The 21,182-nt window shown below is 40.8% G+C and overlaps 1 pseudogene; it reads right to left on the reverse strand.

Annotated features, from left to right (window-relative positions):
- Nucleotides 1-15,744: 15,744 nt before the first annotated feature.
- LOC110710286 lies at nucleotides 15,745-21,182 on the reverse strand (annotated as a pseudogene).

Consider the following 21,182-nt stretch of genomic DNA (forward strand, 5'->3'; position numbering starts at 1 on the left):
GACATACAAATACTTATCTTAATTTTTTATATTTATTTTTAATTATTCAAAGTCCACCTTTTTTTTTGTTTTTTTTTTTTAAGTATTCACTTTTAATCTATCAAACTTCAATATCTTTTGCCTAAAAAAAAAAAAAAAGCTTCAATATCTTTTCTTACTAATTTTATAAGGTAGGGATTTAAAAATGATTGTAATTAAACTAAATGAGACTTTTATATGAGAGAGGAAGAAGTATCATTATTCAAGAAAAATAATTGTGGCATGATAGGATTGATAGAAGAAATTCAATTAAAATTGTTATTGTAATGGTAAGACATAAGAAAAGCAACAAAGGGAAAAAGGATGATAATAATGATTAATGAGTGATGGAAATAACGTAAATTGAAGGATAAGAAAAGGCAGTATGGTTTGGTGAAGATGCAGATGCTCAAAGCCTAGGGAAGAGATCGATGAAAAGAGATAAAACTTGTCAATTTTAAAATCAAAGTAACATAACTTGTTAATTAGTGAATAGAGGGATATGAAGGGAGGAAGCTAGAAGATGATTGTGGTGGCACAGATTTATTTTTATTCTTTTTTTACAATGGCATAGAACTACCGATTTGTGGATATTAATTAGCTTACTTGATTAAAATTTTGGATTTGGTACTTGATCGGGGTATAAAATAAGATTTCTTTTATACACTATTGTTGTTTGCAACTCCTTTTACAATTAGGAAGAAAACATAAAGTCACCGGTTTGATATGGCCACCCTATAGTCCTAAGCCAATGTGTTTTACTTTAACTCAATATTGCCTAGATTAGTCGATATGGTCAGTGGATTCCTCACCAACTCAGTTTGACTCAACGAGTTTTTCAAATATTAAGGTAAGAGACTTGTCCGTTTTATTACCTTGATAAAACATGAGTTGTTTATCATATGACAAATTTGTAAATAAATGAAAAAAAAAAACTAAACACTGTTTATGGTAAAATTGCTAACACCATTAGCAATTTTACCATGAATAGTGTTTTTTTTTTTTTTTTTTTTTGCAATGTTCATCATAGAACCTCTAAAAGTGTTAGCGGTTCTACTATGAATAGTGCAAAAAAAAAAAAAAAAAAAACGGTTCTTGGTAAAACCACTAACATTATTAGTGGTTCTTCCTTGAAAAGTGTTTTTTTTTGTTATTTATTTACAAATTTGCCATCGTAATAAACAATTTATGTATTATCAAGGTGATAAACTTGTATTTTATCTTAAAATAAACAAATAAATATCTACACATCCAAATGGATTTGGTTCCAAAACTAGACCTTCCCATGAGTTAGCACATAGCCAACCTGCGTTGAAGATTATATGTGTCATGTACTCATGTTTGTGTCCAAACTCCCTAAACCGACTTATCTATCCTATAAACTTTGTCATCACATATATTGCTACCTCTGCTCGAATGTACTTTGACATAGATACATCCATCTAACTTTTTTAGTTTTTCACTTACATTTTTATAGGGACGTTTTCCCAAAGTAAGCCAATTTTGGGAAATATTCACCAAAATGGTTGCGTGGCAAAAGTATTTACCAAACTAAGCTTCCAGGCTAAAACGCTGTCTTGGACAACGTTTTATGCCTGGTTTTTTTAAACGCTGTCCCAGACAGCGTTTTTAAGTGTTGTCTTTTTTTTTTTTTAATTTTCTGTAATTGTGAGTTTTTATAAAAGTTTAAAAAAAAAACACACACACACACACACACATAAACGCTGACTGAGACAGCGTTTTCGGTTGTTTTTTTTTCCTTTAAATGAAGCGTTGTCTCAGTCAGCGTCTCTTGCGTTTTTATGTTTGTGTTCGCAGGCTGTTCTCATTCTCACTCTCACTCTCACTCTCACTCCCACTCCTTCGTAGAAGCGTCGCTGCCCCACCACGGTGAACCACCGGCCTCGAAACGCCGCTGCCGGACGCCGATGCTGCTGCCGCGAGACGGTGTTGCTGCTGTCCCTATTTCTCTCACTCACCCACTCAAAATCGTGGTAAGCCCTAAGTTCAAACTATTGTAATGTTGACAATTGCTATTAGTTATTGAGATTGTATAAGATTCTTGCTAATTATTTATGAAAATGTGGAAAATTGTTGATAATTTTGTATGGCAATGTAGTACTTTGTTGATGAAATTGTTCATGAAACTGTTGAAATTGTTGATGAAATTGTTTATGAAATTGTTGAAATTGTTGATAGTAATGTGGTACATTGTTGATGAAATTGTTCATCAAATTGTTGATGGTAATGTGGTAATTATTTGTGAAATAGTTAAAATTAGTGATGGTATTATGTGAAATATAATTGTTGATAATTATAGATTATTGGTGAGAAGACGGTTATTTCATTATTGATAATTTATCTACCATTTCATATTAGTTTATTGTTTAAAATAGTAATTTGTTAGTAATCGTTTTGCATTGCATCCTAAACTAAGATTTTATAAATGGAGTTAATGCCTAGTTTGTGGGCAACTTTTTTGACCTCGCTATAGATTTCAATTATGTTAATATGTGTTTTGGTTATGTAGAATATGGATGGACAAAATGTAGCGTTGTTATGTCGGTGGGGAGGTGAAATTTTGTGTAATAGATCAAATGTTGAGTACAATGGAGGGAACATGGAACTTATAACACTTCAACTGAACATGACTGTGATTGATCTGATGAATGAGGTTCACAGTTGTATTGTCTCAAACCCAGTGATTGTTGAACTGAACCTTAAAATGAGGTGTGATACTGGTCATGGGGTTCAAGTGTTACCTGTCTCTACGAACAGACATTTGAAAGGTTTGAGGAGCATAGTTGGAATGAAGGGTTTTCCCAATGAGACATATGTAGAAACGGTGCCTATATGTACCCAACAAAGTACTCGGGCAGAACAACAAGCTACATATGTCTCTGATTACAACACCGCGTCCTTCCAAGAGCCCTCAAATCACATTCCATCGAATGCATATGGGATGGGATCTTTCACTCGAATGATGCAGGACGACCAATTTCACTTGCCTTTTAGTTCTCATATAGCTTCACCAGTACATGCGGGGGGATGTGTGACAGTGTTCGGCCAGCCTGGTCCGTCGTCGTCGAACACCGTGGCATCTTCACCGATGCAATTGCATAGCTATTCTCGTATGCAAGGTGATGATCAAGCATCACCGTATCGAGAAGAGCCAAATCATTTTGATGATGTTGTGAATAATGAATTGTCGGTATATGATGTGTACGCCGAAACAAATGATGAGGATGAGAACAGAGAGGAGGATGATGAACCTGCACAAATGGAAGATGGTGAGTCGTTGGTTAGAACTCCCATACCTTGGTTCAGTGAGGTACCCGAGAACTATGAAGTTGATCAGTATTGGGCCGAATCGGGTAGCCACACCTCTTTTGTTCCCGGGGGAGAATTTGAGAAGGGAATGTATTTTGAGAGCAAGAAACTGCTTCAAGAAATGGTGAAGATGTATTCTATTCAGAGGAATCAATTCTACACCACAGTGACCTCGAATGATGGTGTCCTACATCTGCGATGTAAGAAGAAATGTGGTTGGATGCTACGGGGTACTAAATCGAGTGAGCACTCGCGTGGTTTTACCATAGTCACGTACAAAGGCCCGCACCGAGAGACATGTGTCACTGAAGTACTATGTACTGATCACCCACACTTGGATTCGTCCGTAATAGCCGAGTATGTGAAGTCCTTTGTGCGGAAAGATCCTTCGTTGAAAGTGGAATTCATACAGGAACTGATCTCGAAGCAATTTCATTTCGATGTCCCGTATCGAAGAGCGTGGTATGCTAAGGAGAAAGCTATAGCTGAGATATTTGGGGATTGGGAGAGTTCATACGGCAGACTTTCGCACTTCATGCAAGCACTCCTACGGTCAAACCCGGGAACATGTGTCGTATGGAAACACAAAGCTTTAGTGGACGGTGTATACTACAGCAACATGGAAGTGTTTGAACGAGTGTTTTGGGCCTTTGGTCCTTGTATCGATGGCTTTAAACATTGTATGCCTATTATCTGTATCGATGGGACGCACTTGTACGGGAAGTATAAAGGAACACTGTTGGTTGCTACGAGTGTTGATGCAAGCTTCCAAGTATTTCCTATTGCATTTGCGGTGGTTGAAGGGGAAAACACTTCCAGCTGGTCTTGGTTGCTGGGTTGTATTCGAGATCATGTCACTCAACGGGATGGCCACTATGTTATTTATGATCGGCATCCTGGGATCATTGCAGCAATGAATGATCCTAATGTTGGATTCACCCAGCCCCGAGCCTATCACAGGTTTTGTGTCCGCCACATAGCTTCTAACTTGAAGACTCACGTGCGAAGTAACGACATGAGAGACATGTTCAAGGCCGCTCCGTACCAAAGGCAAGAAAGAAAACTTCAAGCTGATATGTGTTTCATTGGTGAGGCATGTACAAAGGCCATCGAGTACATTGCTCAAGTCCCGTTCCCTATGTGGTCTCTGTTTCACGACAATGGTCGCAGGTATGGTATATGTACTACTAACTTCTCGGAGACATTCAACAATGTGCTGAAGGGAGCTTGGTTTCTACCGATTATGTCCCTTGTCGAGTTAACCTTCCACAGAGTTAACAAGTATTTCGCTTTGAGAAGGGAGTCTTCCGAGGCTAGGTCTGATCAGGGACTTCCATACCCCCCAAAGGTCACTGCCATCCTAGAGAAGAACACCGCTAAAGCCAGATTTCATAGAGTGGATGCCTATAACCGCCGATTTCATATTTACCAAGTGACAACAGAGAGGGGAGAAAGAGTTGGTAGTAAAGGAGGCCACAAGCATACGGTGAACTGGCAGTTGAGAACGTGTACATGCAACAAACCGAAGATATTCCACCTCCCATGTTCTCATGTGCTAGCAGTCTATGCTACATACTCACTATAAGAGCGGCCGTGGGTGGACCCTCTGTTGCAGTCGGCCGCCTACATGAACACCTATGCACCACAGTTCTGGCCTATCCCCTGCGAGACAACCTGGGCACAGTGGGCACAGTACGTAGGCCCTAAACTCATTCCGGACGGCACAGTGATACGTGGAAAAGGTCGTCCAAGGTCGAAGCGCATATGCAATGAGATGGATGACAGAAACCGGCCCCCAACCAAATGCAACCGTTGTCACCAGCAAGGTCACAACCGGACTACTTGTCCATCTAGACCAACATAGGACCTAAATGTATATGTGTTATTTGATATAGTAGTATGTAGTGGTGTTATTTTGATTAAACAGTTATAATTTTCTACAGTATATGTATTATTGTGTTCATTTGAATGATTTTTATTTTCTACATTGGATGTTCGAAATTTTTTATTTATGTCTTTCAATCGAAATTGCTATTCCGTTTATTGTGTTGGTGTTTGGTGTGTAACGTTTTCAATGAATAGATATCATGGACGTACGGAATAGGACACCCGGATCTGTTGACCATTCTGTCCTGACAATACAGGACACCCATCGGAGCGTCGACGTATGGAACCAGATGATAATATGTCATCTGTTACTTTTTTGGATTCTTTGATGTACTATCTTTTGTTACTTAAAAATGCCCCTATGTTTTTTCAAGGTGACGTAGCGAAGCCACTACAGTGCAGGCACTACAGGACCGCCTGGGTTGTCCATGATCGCTGCCTTGAGTACGTGACGTACGCTGGTTTTGGCGGTGAACATCGCTTGAGATTCAGGAAGATCGACCGACAGCTTGTCACGACGCTAGTGGAGGGATGGAGGCAGGAGACACACTCCTTCCATCTACCGGTTGGGGAGGCGACTGTGACATTGCGGGACGTGGCGATACTAACGCGCCTTCCAGTACATGGGACTGCAGTGACGGGATCTGCGATAGTCGATCCCGTTGGTTTGATTGAGCGGGTTCTCGGGGTACAGCCGGGTCCTAACGATGTTAGGAGCTCCGGCTTGAGGACTGTCTGGTTACGAGATACTTTCCAGGCCTTGTCTGCAGACGCTGATGACGTCACAGTACAAAGACACGCTCGAGCGTACTTGTTCTTCCTCATATCCGACGTGTTGTTCGCGAACAAGAGCGGGAGCCACTTGCAGCTTATTTACCTACAACTATTAGACTACGACTGGGATCATATCCGTGGATACAGCTGGGGTAATGCCTCTTTGGCGGTGTTGTATCGCCAACTTTGCAGAGCCTCACAGAGTGGTGCGCTCGAGATTGGTGGACCTCTGTTTGTGCTTCAGGTAAACAACGTATATTATCACAAGCGAATTGTGCAATGACTAATGTCATATTTAACATAGTTTTGTGTTTTGCTATAGGCTTGGGAGCACATCCACGTAGGAAGACCAGGTAGGCCTGCTGTACATCGTCCGGGGCAGCAGGACCAGGATGACCAGTATGAGTCGTACATCGCTCCGCCTCGCCCTGCAGCTGATGAGGCTTACGGTTGCAAGGTTGGTAACAGTTATCATTTTTTCCCCATATACGGTTTCATTTTGCAAACATACATAACAAATTTATTGCCACAGGCGGATGGTCCCCAGACTCACACAGGCACATGCGGCGACGGGTCTCCTATACTACCGAGACGCCCTTGATCGTCTCACTGAGGATCAGGTAGACACTATGAGGATATTTGTAATCATTTATGTACTGTGTATACTGATTGTGGAATAACTTATTTAGGATGTGTTATTGCAGATCACATGGGTTCCGTATGTACCGGAGTTGGTAGATGTCATGCCTCCACATCTACTGGAGCATCAGGGAGAGTGGCGTGCCAGGTTCCCCCTGATCTGTTTCGAGATTGTGAAGAGTCACCTACCTGACTGCGTCGTGCGACAGTTCGGACTACACCAGCCTATTCCCCAGCATTGTGACACCATCGTGTGCCTTCACGACATTGACCGTCGGGGAAAGACGCAGACAAACTGGGCACTGGAGCATTGGCAATATCTTCAGCTATGGGAGCAGCGGTTGGGTCATGTCGTTCACGGTTATCCGATGCAAGGCGTTATGGATCATGACGATCCGTACATGGTGTGGTACATGCTTATCACACGCCGTTTCATCAACCCCAGCTACACACCACCGTCCACACATTACCACCCAGCACATGACGTCATTAGCAGATATGTGAGTTTCTTTTACTCTACTTATCATCCTCATTTTTTAATTTTTTTTAATATCATATAACTGAATGATCGATGATTACTGCAGGCGGTGGATATGGTGGCGATGTATGATGCACTGTCCCTCGCCCTTACAGACGGACCCACCAGAGCCCAGGTAGAGCGGATGCGAGATATGTCCGTGACTTCCTTACACAGACATGGTCACGGTTATCTCATCCACCAGCGGGACGGTGATGATGGTCACTCCGTCCATTCACGGTTCGACTCCGGCCAGAGTAGCGATGGAGGTGATCCTACGTTGCACACAAAGGCAGAGGAGTACATCTTCCACAGTTCTGCACCCATCAGAACCCAGGAGGACGCATCGTCCAGCCAGCTCACTCCTCCACCGCCCCGGAACCCATTCACCACCATTCACCATTACAGTCGGCGTCGTCCAAGACGAAGGGACGACAGTCAGGCTAGGGAAGGGTTAGACCAAATTGATGAGTAGTGATAGTATTGTATCATTTTTTTGTTCTACACAAGCATTTCCTGGAATGCTGTATATAACGATTGCATTATTAATATAAGACATGTTGATTGAATGAATCTGTTTGTGGTTTGAAGTTTTGTTTGCTTATTTATCCAAATCGGACTTATGTCAGTCAAAATAGATCCTTTTGGGCTAATGTATATTAAACAACAGACATTTGGAATCCATAGTCGAAAATGGGGTAGAAAGGATGGTCCGTGGTGGTTAATGTGGTTGTTCATGGTGGTTTTAGTGTTGTTGGTTGTGGTGGGTGGTTATCGGCGGTTGTTGAATGGTTGGGGCTGGTGGTGGAGGTGGTTGAAGTGTTGTTGGAGGTAGTTGAACTGTTTTGAAGTCTAAAAAGGGAGGTCAAAAGTGGTGGAAGATGGTGGTCGACGGTGGGGGTTGGTGGTGTGGGTGGTGGTGGACTGCGGTGGCTAAATCATGGCAGGGGGTGGTGGGTGGGGGCAGAAGAAAGTGGCAAAAGGCTGAATCTGCTGGTGTATTGCAGACCAGCAGAGAAAACGCTGTCCTAGACAACGTTTTATGTTCAACATTCTTAACTGAAAGTTAACAGTATGTCTATGGCCTCCTTTTCTACCAATTCTATCTCCCCTCTTTGTTTCAACTTGATATATATGCAGTCGACGGTTATACGCTTCCACTTTGTGTTATCTATCCTTTGCGATGTTTTTCTCCATAGTGGAAGTGACCTTGGTGGGGTATGCAAGTCCCTGTTCAGATCTAGCCTGAGATAATTCCCTTCTATCAGTGAAATACTTATTAACTCTGTGGAATGTTAACTCGACAAGGGACATGATAAGTAGAAATCGAGCACCCTTCAACACATTGTTAAATGTTTATGAGACGTTCGTAGTACATATCCCATATATGCGACCAGCGTGAAACAAAGACCACATAGGCAACGACACTTGGACAATATACTGTATGGCCTTAGTACATGCCTGACCGATCAAACTCAAATCAGCTTGCAGTTTTCTTTCCTGCCTTTGGTACGCAGCAGCCTTGAACATATCTCTCATGTCGTTTCTCCGCACGTGAGTCTTCAAGTTAGAAGCCAAGTGGCGAACACAAAACCTGTGATAGGCTCGCGACTGGGTGAATCCAACTAACGTTAGGGTCATTCATTGCTGCAATGATCCCAGGATGTCGATCAGATATAACGCAGAGGCCATCTCATTGAGTGACATGAACCCGAATGCAGCCTAGAAACCAAGACCAGCTGGAAGTGTTTTCCCCTTCGACTAACGCAAATGCAAGCGGAAATACTTGGAAGTTTGCATCCACACTTGTAGCAACCAACAATGTTCCTTTAAATTTCTCGTACAAATGCGTCCCATCGATACAGATGACAGACATACAATGTTTAAAACCTTCAACACAAGGGCCGAAGGCCCAAAATATTCGTTCAAACACTTCCATGTTGCTGTAATAAACACCGTCTACCAGAGCTTTGTGTTTCCATACAACAACAGTTCCCGGGTTTGACTGTTTGAATGCTTCCATGAAGTGCGGAAGTCTGCCATAAGAACTCTCCCAATCTCCAAATACTTCAGCTATGGCTTTCTCCCTAGCATACCATGCTCTTTGATAACTAACGTCGAACTGAAAATGCTTGGATATGAGTTCCTGTATAAATTCAACTTTCAAGCATGGATCTTTCTGCACAAAAGACTTCACAAAATCAGAAATTATGGATGAATCCAAGTGTGCATGATCTGTAGATAACACTTCAGTGACACAGGTCTCCCGGTGCGGGCCTTTGTATGTGACTATGGTAAAGCCGTCTGAGTGCTCACTTTTTTAGTACCTCGTAGCGACCAACCACAATTCTTCTTGCACCACAGATGAAGAACCTTCTCATTCGAGGTCTCTGTGGTGTAGAATTGGTTCCTTTGTATAGAATACTTCTTCACCATTTCCTGAAGCAGATTCTTAGATTCAAAGAACATACCCTTCTCAAACTCTCCCCCCATCACAAATGTTGTATGACTACCTGATTCGGCCTAATATTGATCAACCTCATAATTCTCATTTACTTGACTTAACCAAGGAATAGGAGTTCTAACCATGGCCTCCCCACCTTCCATGTCTACAGAATCAACATCCATGTTATACAGTCCATGTTCCTCCTCTTCGCTCTCATCCTCATCATTTGTTTCCCAGAGCGCATCATATAGAGACAACTCGTTATTCACCATATGTTGTAGATTTCAAGATGATTCACCAATGGTTGAAACGGTGATGTATGATCATCATGCTGCGTAGGTGAATAACTTTGGAGTTGCATGGGAGAAGATATAAATGTGTTCGATGTCGAAGGCCCAAATCGGCCAAACATTGTCGTAGATGGTCCACCATATACAGGTGAAGCGATATGTAAACTCAACGGCATCTGGAACCGATCGTCATGAAGCAGTCTACTGAAGGACCCCATCCCATATTCAGTTGATGGAATGTCTTGTGAGGGCATTCGGAAGGACTTTGTGTATCCGAAAAAATAGGTAGCTTGTTGATCTAGTCGAGTACTTTGTTGCGTACATGTAGACACTATTTCTACATATATCTCATGTGGATAACCCCTCATTAAAACAACGCTCCTCAAAGCTTTCAAATGTCTATCGTTAGAACAAGGTAACACTTGAACCGCATTATTAGTCTCAAACCTCATTTGAATGTTAAGTTGTACATTCATTGGGTTTAAGCCAATAATGCTATGAACCTCGTTCATCAGATTGTTGAAAATCATGTCCGGTCCAAGTGGCAATGGTTCCATATTTCCACCACTATACTGGACATTCGGTCCATCAGACACAAATTCACCCCCCTATCGGCATAACAAAGCTGCGTTTTGTGCAGCCATATTCTATACAACAACCAAAAACACATCTTAATTGCATGCAATCTCCACCAATTCGCACTATAACAACCAAGATATTCACACTATAAACATAATTAACCAACATTGTTCCAATTCACATAACAACCAAAACAAAGTACACAACGAACATATTCACACTATAACAACCAACATATTCTACATAACATATTTTTCGTAATTAAACAACAATGTAGGCTACTATATCAAATTAAAACAACAATTTCATCAACATTATCAACAATTTCGTCAACATTTTCAACAATTTTATCAATAATTTCCACAATTTCATCAAAAACTTTCATACTAAACTAACATCAAATTAGGGCTTTTAAACTAAACTATTATCAAATTACAACAAACAAACTTAGAATTATCAACATAATTATCAATTTACATCAAACTAACTTAGAATAATCAACAACATTATCAAACTACAACAATGTAGTATATAATTATCAAACTAACCTAGGTTTTTAGATATTAAAAACCAATGAGTGAGAAGTACCAACAATGTCATTAAAATGAAGAGGAGAGTTTAAGAGAGAGTACCAACAAGGCGGCGGCGGCTGTAGGCGGCAGCGGGCTTTCCGGCGGCGGGGACGACAACTGCAATGAGGGAAAAACCGTTTGAGAGAGTTTGAGTATTGAAGAAGAGTGAATGTTGTCACGTTTTTCTGGAGCAATATACCAGCTAAAACCGCTGCCTGAGGCAGCGTCTTTCCTTTGTTAATGAAACGCTGCCTGAGGCGGCGTTTTAAGGCCTATTATGCCTATACAAAAAACGCTAACTCAGTCAGCGTTTTTGTGTATTTCCAGTTTTTTATTTTAAATTTGTATTTCACAAAATACGAATTTTTTTTTTTTTAAAAAATAATAACAATGGTAAAACGCTGACTTTACCTCAGAAACTCAGTTTCGTAAATAGTTTGGCCACGTGTCTATATTCGTAAATTGTTTACCAATTAAGCTTAGTTTCGTAAAAAATCCTTAATAATACTTGGTGCACTATGTTCCCTAAAGCTGAGGTTGAGAATTTGGTGCGATATAAGTCGGATCATAGTCCAGTTTTATTGAGATTGAAAAGGAGGAAAAAGCAGAGAAAGAAGGGGAAACGAACACTGCATTTTGAGACTGCTTGATCGTTCTTGTGAGCAGACTATAAAGGAGGCTTGGAATGGAAATGCAGCAATGCAGACGGAGTCCAGACTTGAGCTCACTCTAGCTGCCCTCAAACGTTGGAGTGGCTCAAAGTTTTCTGATTTAGACTGTAAAATCGAGGCAACCGAGAAACAACTCAAAGAAGTGCAAGGATGAGAAGTGTCAGCTGCTAATATTAAATTGTGTTCGGCTCTGGAGAAGAAACTTGATGATCACTTCGAGAAACAAGAAGCTTATTGGTATCTTTGTTCAAGGGCTTCCGAAATCAAAGATGGAGATCGTAATACGAATTATTTTCATCATAAGGCCTCGCAAAGAAGAAAACAAAATAAAATTCATTGTCTTTTTGATGAGAATGGTGATTGGTGTACGGAGGAGGAAAAAATTGAAAAACTTGTAGAAACTTTTTACACTAATCTCTGCGCCTCTACAGGTCCTCTATGAATGAGTGTGAACAAGTTCTTGCAGCCATTTCCCCCTCGATAAGCATGGTTGACAATGAGTTGCTCTTGAGGTCGTACAGTAAGGATGAAGTTTATGCTGCTTTGTGTGCCATGCATCCTTGCAAGGCCCCGGGTCCCCGGTTTACATGCCATTTTTTATCAAATATTTTGGCATGTGGTTGGTAATGCAGTTTTTGATCGAGTTTCTCAAATCCTTGACGGGAATTTGTCTCCAAGTTCAGTTAACAGTACGAATATAGCTCTCATCCCCAAGGTGAATTCCCCCACTTCTATGACTGAATTTCGGCCGACTGCTCTCTGTAACGTACTATATAAAATTGCTTCTAAGGTGATTGTGATGAGATTGAAAGAAATTTTGCCAAATGTGATCTCGAAAAATCAAAGTGCTTTTGTTCCGGGAAGGCTGATCACAGACAATGCCTTGATTGCTATGGAGCTTTTTCACACTATGAAGAAGAGAAGCACGAGTCGAAAGGGAACCATAGCTATGAAACTTGATATGAGCAAGGCGTACGACAGAGTTGAGTGGTTTTTCCTTGAAAAACTACTACTGAAGATGGGTTTCGCAGAGTCTTGGGTTCGGGTCGTTATGAGTTGTGTTAATTCTGGGTCGTACTCTTTCATCATTAACAGGAACGTTTGCGGTAAAGTCATCCCTTCCTGTGGTCTTTGACAGGGTGATCCGCTCTCTCCTTATCTTTTTATCATTATTGCGGATGCTTTTTCGGCCCTTATAAAGATGGCTTCGGATCATAGGCTCGTTCATGGTGCGGGTGATAGCAGACTATGGCCAAAAATTTCTCACCTCTTCTTTGCAGATGATAATCTGCTCTTTGCTAGAGCTAACCAAGTGGAATGCTCACAGATAGTTGATATAATCAACGTATATGAAGCAGCTTCCGGGCAGAAAATTAATTATGAAAAATCGGAGGTCTCTTATAGCAAAGGTGTTTGTGAGTCGAAACAGGAGGAGTTGATACAATTTTTGGGGATGAGGTTAGTGACGGAACATGAGAAATATTTGGGGATTCCAACCATCTTGGGGAGATCGAACAGAATGGTTTTTGCTACTTTGAAAGACAGGATCTAGAAGAAGCTGAACGGGTGGAAGGAGAAATTGATGTCAAGAGCGGCCAAAGAGGTCCTTGTTAAGTCAGTCATCCAGGCCATTCCCACTTATCTTATGGGAGTTTACAACATTAAGTCCATGGTTGCGAAATTCTAGTGGGGTCATACGGTCCATCGTCGCAAAGTACACTAGCTTAGCTGGGATCGATTGTGCCAACCAAAGTGTCTTGGAGGGCTTGGTTTTCGAGATATGACAGTCTTTAATGATGCATTGCTTGGTAAACAAGCGTGGCGACTCATATTAGCTCCGGACTCTCTCTTTAGCCGAGTTATGAAAGGTAAATACTACCCTCATTGTGATTTTTTAGATGACTCTCTTGGATTGAATGGTAGCTACTCTTGGCGTAGCATTTAGAGTGCCTAAGCGCTTGTGAAAGAGGGTCTCATATGGAGGGTGGGTGATGGGAGATCAATAGACATATACGCGGCTCCTTGGGTTGCAGATGAACGTGGGAAGTTTATCACTTCTCCAAGAGTTGAAGGCCTTTCTTTGGTATGTGACCTTATTGATGAGGAGAATAGGGACTGGAATTATGATATCTTAGCTGCAAATTTTGAAGCCTGAGATATAGAGTGCATCATGCGTATTCCTATAAGCCTTTGAGCCCAAAAAGACCAGCTGATATGGGCATTTTCAAAGGACGATGTATACTCTGTCAAAACGGCTTACCTCTTGGGTAAGTCCTGCAATCTCGAAGACTTTCATGATGCTAGGGTGTTGATTTGGAGCCTTGAAACCATCCCTAAAATTAAGCAGTTTCTGTGGAGAGCGTGCATTAAGTCCCTTCCCACGAGAGAGCTCCTACATTATGGACACATGGCTGATTCCAATTCGTGTCCATGGTGTCCTTCGACATGTGAATCTATGGGGCATGTTTTCTTCTCCTGTAATGTTGTGAGGGACCTTTGGAGAGAACTTAACTGCGAAGTTCTTGTACCTGTTGATCCGAGTGATGCTTTTAAAGAGATGCTTGTGCGGTGGTAGAAAATTGACTCATTGAAACGCTTGAGAGGTGTTGCATTGCTGTGGTTTATTTGGAGTAGGCGCAACGATAAAATATTTAATGCAAAGGAGGTGCCTCACTTGGTTAATTATCAAGGAAAGAGTGTAGAAAATTGTAGAGGACTGTCTCAAGTACATCACGAAAATTTATGGTGGAGTTGGGGTTAGGAAGAGAAGCAAGCCGAAAAATTTGGAGACCCTCCCCCCCGATGACTTCATCAAGGTTAATTGCGACGCCAGCTTACGAGAGAAAGGTTGGATTGGTCTAGGGGCTGTGGCACGAAATGTTAATGGTGAGGTGTTGTTTGCTGGTGTTCGTAGAAGTAGGGGTGGCTAGCCCCCCGAGGTCGCGGAGTGTAACGCAATTCTCTTTGGTCTGAAGCTAACCCGCAAGTATAGAGTGAAGAACTTGGTGGTGGAATCGGACAGCCAAATAGTTATTAATCGGCTCTCGAAATCTGTTACTTATTTCTCGAATCTTGACTCCATTCTTGATGATATGTTTTCTTGTAAACACTTTGATTATGTTTCTTGGTCGCATGTTCGTAGAGATGGGAATGTTGTTGCCCATCACTTAGCTAGGTTAGTACCTTTCGGAATAGAGCAAGTATGGGAAAATCATAATCCTTCCGATGATCCTCCTTATGTACTCATGGACAATTTGTCCAAACCTTGATTAATGGTACTTCTAGCTTATTCTCAAAAAAAAAAAAAAAAAAAAAAAATAAAAAAAATAACAAGTAAAAATGTTACTCTCATGTAGTCGTCAAGTGATCACATATTCACAAAAACAGAAACCATACCTATTATTACATAACTATAAAGAGAGGCCTTGTGAAGGAAACATTACACAACAAGGATATTCTACCATCACCTAATAAGGGACAGATTCGTTTACACCAAACACCAGCTAAATCCGTTTACAACCTAAATCATGCCAATTGATATCATATACAACATTCAACCAAAGATAACCAAACTGAACAGATTCGTTAGTTTTCATCACAGACCCAAACAATGAACATGTTTCGGCCATAGTCATTTCAACCTGTTACTTGATTAAACGAATGTATTTTAACCTAACTTGATTATGATCCAACCCAATACAAAAAAGTTAAAGTTATACCAATGACAACTTGCAAAAGCATAAATTTATCATTATCATACACATTCCAGAGAAATTCAAATGACTTATACATTCTAGAGGTTCATATTAAATTACTACCAATTATAAAAACATGGCAGACCGCAGACCAAGCTTAGTTTATATACTAGGCTAAGATTATTAGAGACAAACTAGAGAACGAGCTCATTTACTGAAGGAACAAATCACAGATAAATGAACTAAGATTAAAATGGATAAACCATAAAACATGTTGGAGAAGATTGAATAAGGATACGAATGGCATAAATTAGCTATTAACAAATTGAGAATTGGAATTACATCAAACTAGATGTCAGATTGAAACATTCTTCATGATTGCAAGCATGTTCTGCAGAAAAATTAGGCAATACTATCCACCTTTTCCTGACGGATCAAAACAGGTTCAAAAGCATATTACATATTTTACATAAAGAATACAAGATAGCTACTGATTTACTGAACGAAAGACTGGTTAGTATCAACAGAGCTGGGTATCAAAACGAAGCGAAATACCCATGCTGAACAGCTCTTGACACAACAGCTTGGCCCCATATGGCACATTCAACTTGACGATTTCTTCACCAGATTCGCAGAACCTGCAGTAAGGCCCTCGGATCTTTTTTCCACCAGGGACTGTCCTTTGAATCACATTTGCAATGTTCTTGCACTTCCTGCAAACATGCATCTGGGACGCGTCACTTAGAGTGAAAAGTCGCTCATGGAGGTTGGCTGAAGCACCATGGGCGATCAGACAATCCTGTTCCATCGCCCCAAACCTGATACCCCCGAACCGTTTCCTGTCTTGCACTGGCTGCCGGGTCAGTGGATGTACAGGACCTGTATTTCGATACTTGACTTCGTCTTCAGACATACGGTTCAGACGCTGATAGAAAGTGGGCCCCATGAATATAAGGGTACGGATCATCTCTCCTGTTCTTCCATTATAGACCCTTTCATTCCCCCATCTTGAGAATCCAGCCCTGCAATCATTGTGATGGAAGAGTTGATCAAGCATTTCTATTCTTCATTTATTCAAAAATTCATATTCTACCTCCGTTTCATATTATTTGCAATGATTTGACATAAAGTGTGAGTAGAAAATATCTAATCGTTGCAAATAACATGATACGGAGATAATATACAACATCACAATAACACTAACTAATTTATTATCTTAACATAATTTAAGTCTAACTGTTAAGGGAGGGGAGTTAATTTTCAAGCAAAAATACAGTAATGCAGACAGAATAAATGGAGGGAATCGAATACGAAAGTAAAAACTGACCGACCTGTGAAGCTGCTCCTTTATGGATTCGACAGAGGGAGTAGAGAATGGGGTGGCATATTTCAATGAACCACCACATGCAATGCCCTTCCCAAGGGCAGCCTCTAATAGTTGGCCAGGAGTCTGTCTATTGGGAAATGAATGAGGATTGATTACTATATCAGGCACTATCCCTTGTTTTGTGAACGGAAAATTCTCCTGTGACTCAAGATATCCAATAACACCCTTTTGGCCGTGCATTGACGAAAACTTGTCACCAAGACGAGGTGAACGGACCTGCATGAATTGACAGCATGAGACTGACTTATAAATCACAAATAGAAGTGGATTTCAAGATGAAATTTAACCCAGAGCATACATTTAACCCCATCACATAATAGGTTTACAGCTGTTTATGATGAAATGTCAACCAGAGCATACATTTTGTCATATCACAACATGCTTCTATTTAACCCACATAATTGATCCAAAGCACATCATTACTTTCTTTCCCAAAAAAAAGAAAAAGAGCACACCATTACCTGTCTAAGTGAAACAACTGCAAAATTCTTCCCATCATCATTTGCTGACAGGACAACTTTCTGCACCATGCCTCTTTCTGTATGCTTAAGCTTGACACTATGATCAGCCCCAGATTCCGCGCACCTGCCAATGATAATATCTCCACTCTGCAAGTTTGCTCCAATGTAAGGAAATCCATCATCATCAAGGTTGTCAGCCCGTCCTATTTTGCTCTGTATCTTCCCAAACTTAACGATATCATCAAACTTCCTCCTCCTTTCTGTTGATTCCTGGTTGTCAACTTCAGCCTTGTAACTCCTAATATGCTCGGTACTAAACATGCCTCGTTCTAGGGAAGCTCGACTCATGACCAAAGAATCTTCTTGATTATAACCAAGATGGACATTTACGGCCACAATGCCATTTTGACCATTGAAAAACTCTGCCTTTGGAAGTATCTGGTTGCGGCCTAATGGATATCCTGGCTTTCCAAGACAATCAGAAATTACTGAACGGAAGAGAGGTCTTTGAGGGTAGTACATTTGGTGGGACAAGGTATCTACTCTTATATTCGGGTTTGTGCTGGAATATCCAAAGGCTTGTCCAGAATGCTTCTGAGATTGGTGAAGAACCCTCTTAGCATGATCATGATTTGCAAAGGGGATAATACCACAACTGACTCCCAACAAAAATGACATATCGAGCTCACAGTGAGTGTATTTGACAGCGTCTTTTCCCTTATCTTCGAAGAGGAACTTAATTCCCCATGCAACGCGGCAATCTTCTTCTTCTTCAGGCCCAATCAATTCAATTATTCCTTTGTCTAGAAGGGTCTCAAAAGAAAATTCATCCCCTTTCAATAAACTTGTCTTCTTTAAATTTTTAACTACTAAAAGAGGTCGAAGTATTCTTCCAGCATCACAGAATATTCGCACTTCAGAATTTTGAACATCACGTATGATTTCAACCTAGAAGTGCCAACAATGTGTTAGATTTTTACACAGGAACTTATACTACACTAATACAGAAGTGTGGATAAGATAGTGAAAGGCCATTGTCTAACGAGGCTCAGACTACGTACATAATGAGAATAGCAGATGAATCCAAAAACAAATTTGAGGGATAGACTGAGGGTCTAAACAGAGATCCATAGCATTTAGCAGCATACAAAAAAGATGTTACAAACCAAGCGCCATATATATGGGATCATGAATTAATGTAATGAAAAGATAAGAACACACGCACAAGGTAATAACTAGCAGCTATCAGGCACCAAGAAATAATAATAATTCTAAAACGTGACATATTCAGCTTTACAAATCTAGAACAAATGTAGGAAAATGAAATAGTACCTGGCTTGAAATACGCTTTTTCCGACGCTTTCTTCTCAACTCCTGAACAAAGGAGAGGGAATCAGCACATACTCCTACCCAATCGCCATCCACAAAAACATTGTCCTTTCCACTCAGTGATGTACAAGTGTCGCTCATTAATTTTTCCATCCCACACTTCACCAATATATCAGGCAGGTCCTTCTTACTAATACTGCAACTGACAAGTCCAGTAGCAGCTATGTTCTTCACAAGACCACAGTTCTCCCCATCCGGTGTAGACAAGAAGCATACTTTTCCCCAGTGAGAAGGGTGTCTGAAATCATGGTTGCAAATTTAATTAGAGTACCCAATGTAACTTAGGCTATAAAGAGATATATGATTATAAGACAAGACTTTGAAATACTTACGGGCAGCTGGCATCTCCAACCTTCCCTGTGTAAGCAACCTGCTGACGAGTTCTCCTCATATCACAAGTACTCTGCAACGGATTAGTTCGCCTGAGATTTGCAGTCACACCAGAAACCTTGTCTGTTTTCTTGAAAGGATGCGCCCATGCACCGGTGGAAAATGCTCTGGTGAGACCATTGGTGACGATTGATGCATCCAAGTAGTGCTCGATAGCCTGCAGATCACGATTTCCATAAAGGTCCCGCTGCATTGCCTTCACCATTCAACACTCAGCCTGCCTCATAAGGCGCTTAAGTTCCCTCTCTAGAAGCTCAGAAGCACACTCTAGTCTTTTATTTCTGAAATCGTCTCTATTATCACACTTTCTCCTGCCTAAAAATGCTTGCAAAAGACACTTTACCATATATCCAAGAAAGCGGGCCTTCTGCTTGTTCCCAGAAAGACCAGGGAAAAGGTTTGTTTCGATAATGTCTGCAGCGGACTCGGAGGGAGGGAATTTGGATTGTCTTATTATATGGTCAATATGCTCCAAAGCTTTGCCACCACGACGGAATCCATCACATTTCTCATCAGCATCATGAATGGATGCAAAGAGGATATTACTGATGCGACCATCATCCGTGCTGCAATCAATTAATTCCACCACCTCCTTGTCAAATGACACACCAAGGGCAAAAAAGAGTATCCAAATAGGGACTTCTGCAAACGCAAAGTACACACTTATAACTTTTTCTCCTCCTTGGATGTTTTCGACTTTTGGATTCTCTACTAATTTGACATGTAAGCTTCTTCTCCTGAACTCAGATCGATAAGCAACCTTCCAAGGTTCACTAGAAATCCAAAGCCTATTCAAGCAGATCTGTTCTTGAGCAATAAATGTCTGCAGTTACCATATCCAACATAACCCAGGTCAAAGCAAAATAAAGAGTTACACCTGATCATTCTTGTAAGAACTAAGACATGAGTCCAACTGATTGCAGAGCATTTCGAAAAGTATAAATCTGAAATACAACCTATGGCAATACAAGTGCAGTTGCGCAGATAGCCACCAATATAAATTGCAGTTTAATATCTTTAGCAAGTTAAAAACATCAACTTAGTCAAATATCATTATTATTTAGCTTCACTGCGGTGGACAGAACAAGATGCGGTAAAAACTTATAACAATCAATCAAAGCCTTAATCCCATAAGTGGGGTCGGCTACATAAACCAAAAGTGATTATTCCGTATAGGAAAAAAAACTTACAACAATAAGCAACAATTATAGAGATACAACCTATGTACTAGAACAAGCTGCAATAAAGGCACAGATAACGTTTCAGATTATAGGAGAAATGGGATAAGAAAAAAAGGTCACTGATCTCCATAAAACAATGAATAAAACCCATGGATAAGATACGAGGAAATGTTGACCTACCTTCTCAGCACCCTTGACTATAAAATAGCCTCCATGATCAAATTCACAATCACCTTTCTCAGCTTGACTCATCCAGCATATATCAGACTTCACCATCACAGGGATCCTTCCAATGATGACATCCGTTGTTTCATCGTGCAATATAGTTCTGTCTATATACTCTGACTTACCAGTTTTAAACTTGTCACTTATGACCTTCTCTTGGGTATATATCTAAGAATCAAAAACCGGCCACGAACAAACAAATGAAACCATAATTACAGCATCCTGTGGCAAATTTTAAATGATTTTAGTGACATTTAACAAACCTGAAGGTGAGTCTCAACTTTCAATCTTGCAGAGTAAGTCATCTTCTGAAGCCGGGCATGTCGGGGAAGCAACATAATAAAGTCTTTCCCACCATCTGCTTGAAACTTCTCTCCGGTCCAAAACATTGGACGCTCAAGCTCGAATTTCCCAAATCTCACCGAAGCATATCTCCATCCACCCTCACCCTTCTTCGAGGAATCATAACCTGGATTCACAGTTATCTCACCAATATTATCAAAAACTCTCTTTATACCTTCACGGACAAAACTGTTGCAGGAGTTAATCTGATGACTGATGAGACCGTGCTGCTTGAAGAAGGATGACGATGCTTTCTTGCAGAAGTTCATCAATGAAACCTCGCCAAGGTCATGCAAGCACATGTCAATAGTATCAGCATCGTCATCTGAGTACATATCCTCATCATCCCAGTTATCCAGATCAATATCATCAAATCCATCTTTACCGTT

Source organism: Chenopodium quinoa, unplaced genomic scaffold (genome assembly GCF_001683475.1).
Source record: "Chenopodium quinoa cultivar QQ74 unplaced genomic scaffold, ASM168347v1, whole genome shotgun sequence".
Lineage (NCBI taxonomy): Eukaryota > Viridiplantae > Streptophyta > Magnoliopsida > Caryophyllales > Amaranthaceae > Chenopodium > Chenopodium quinoa.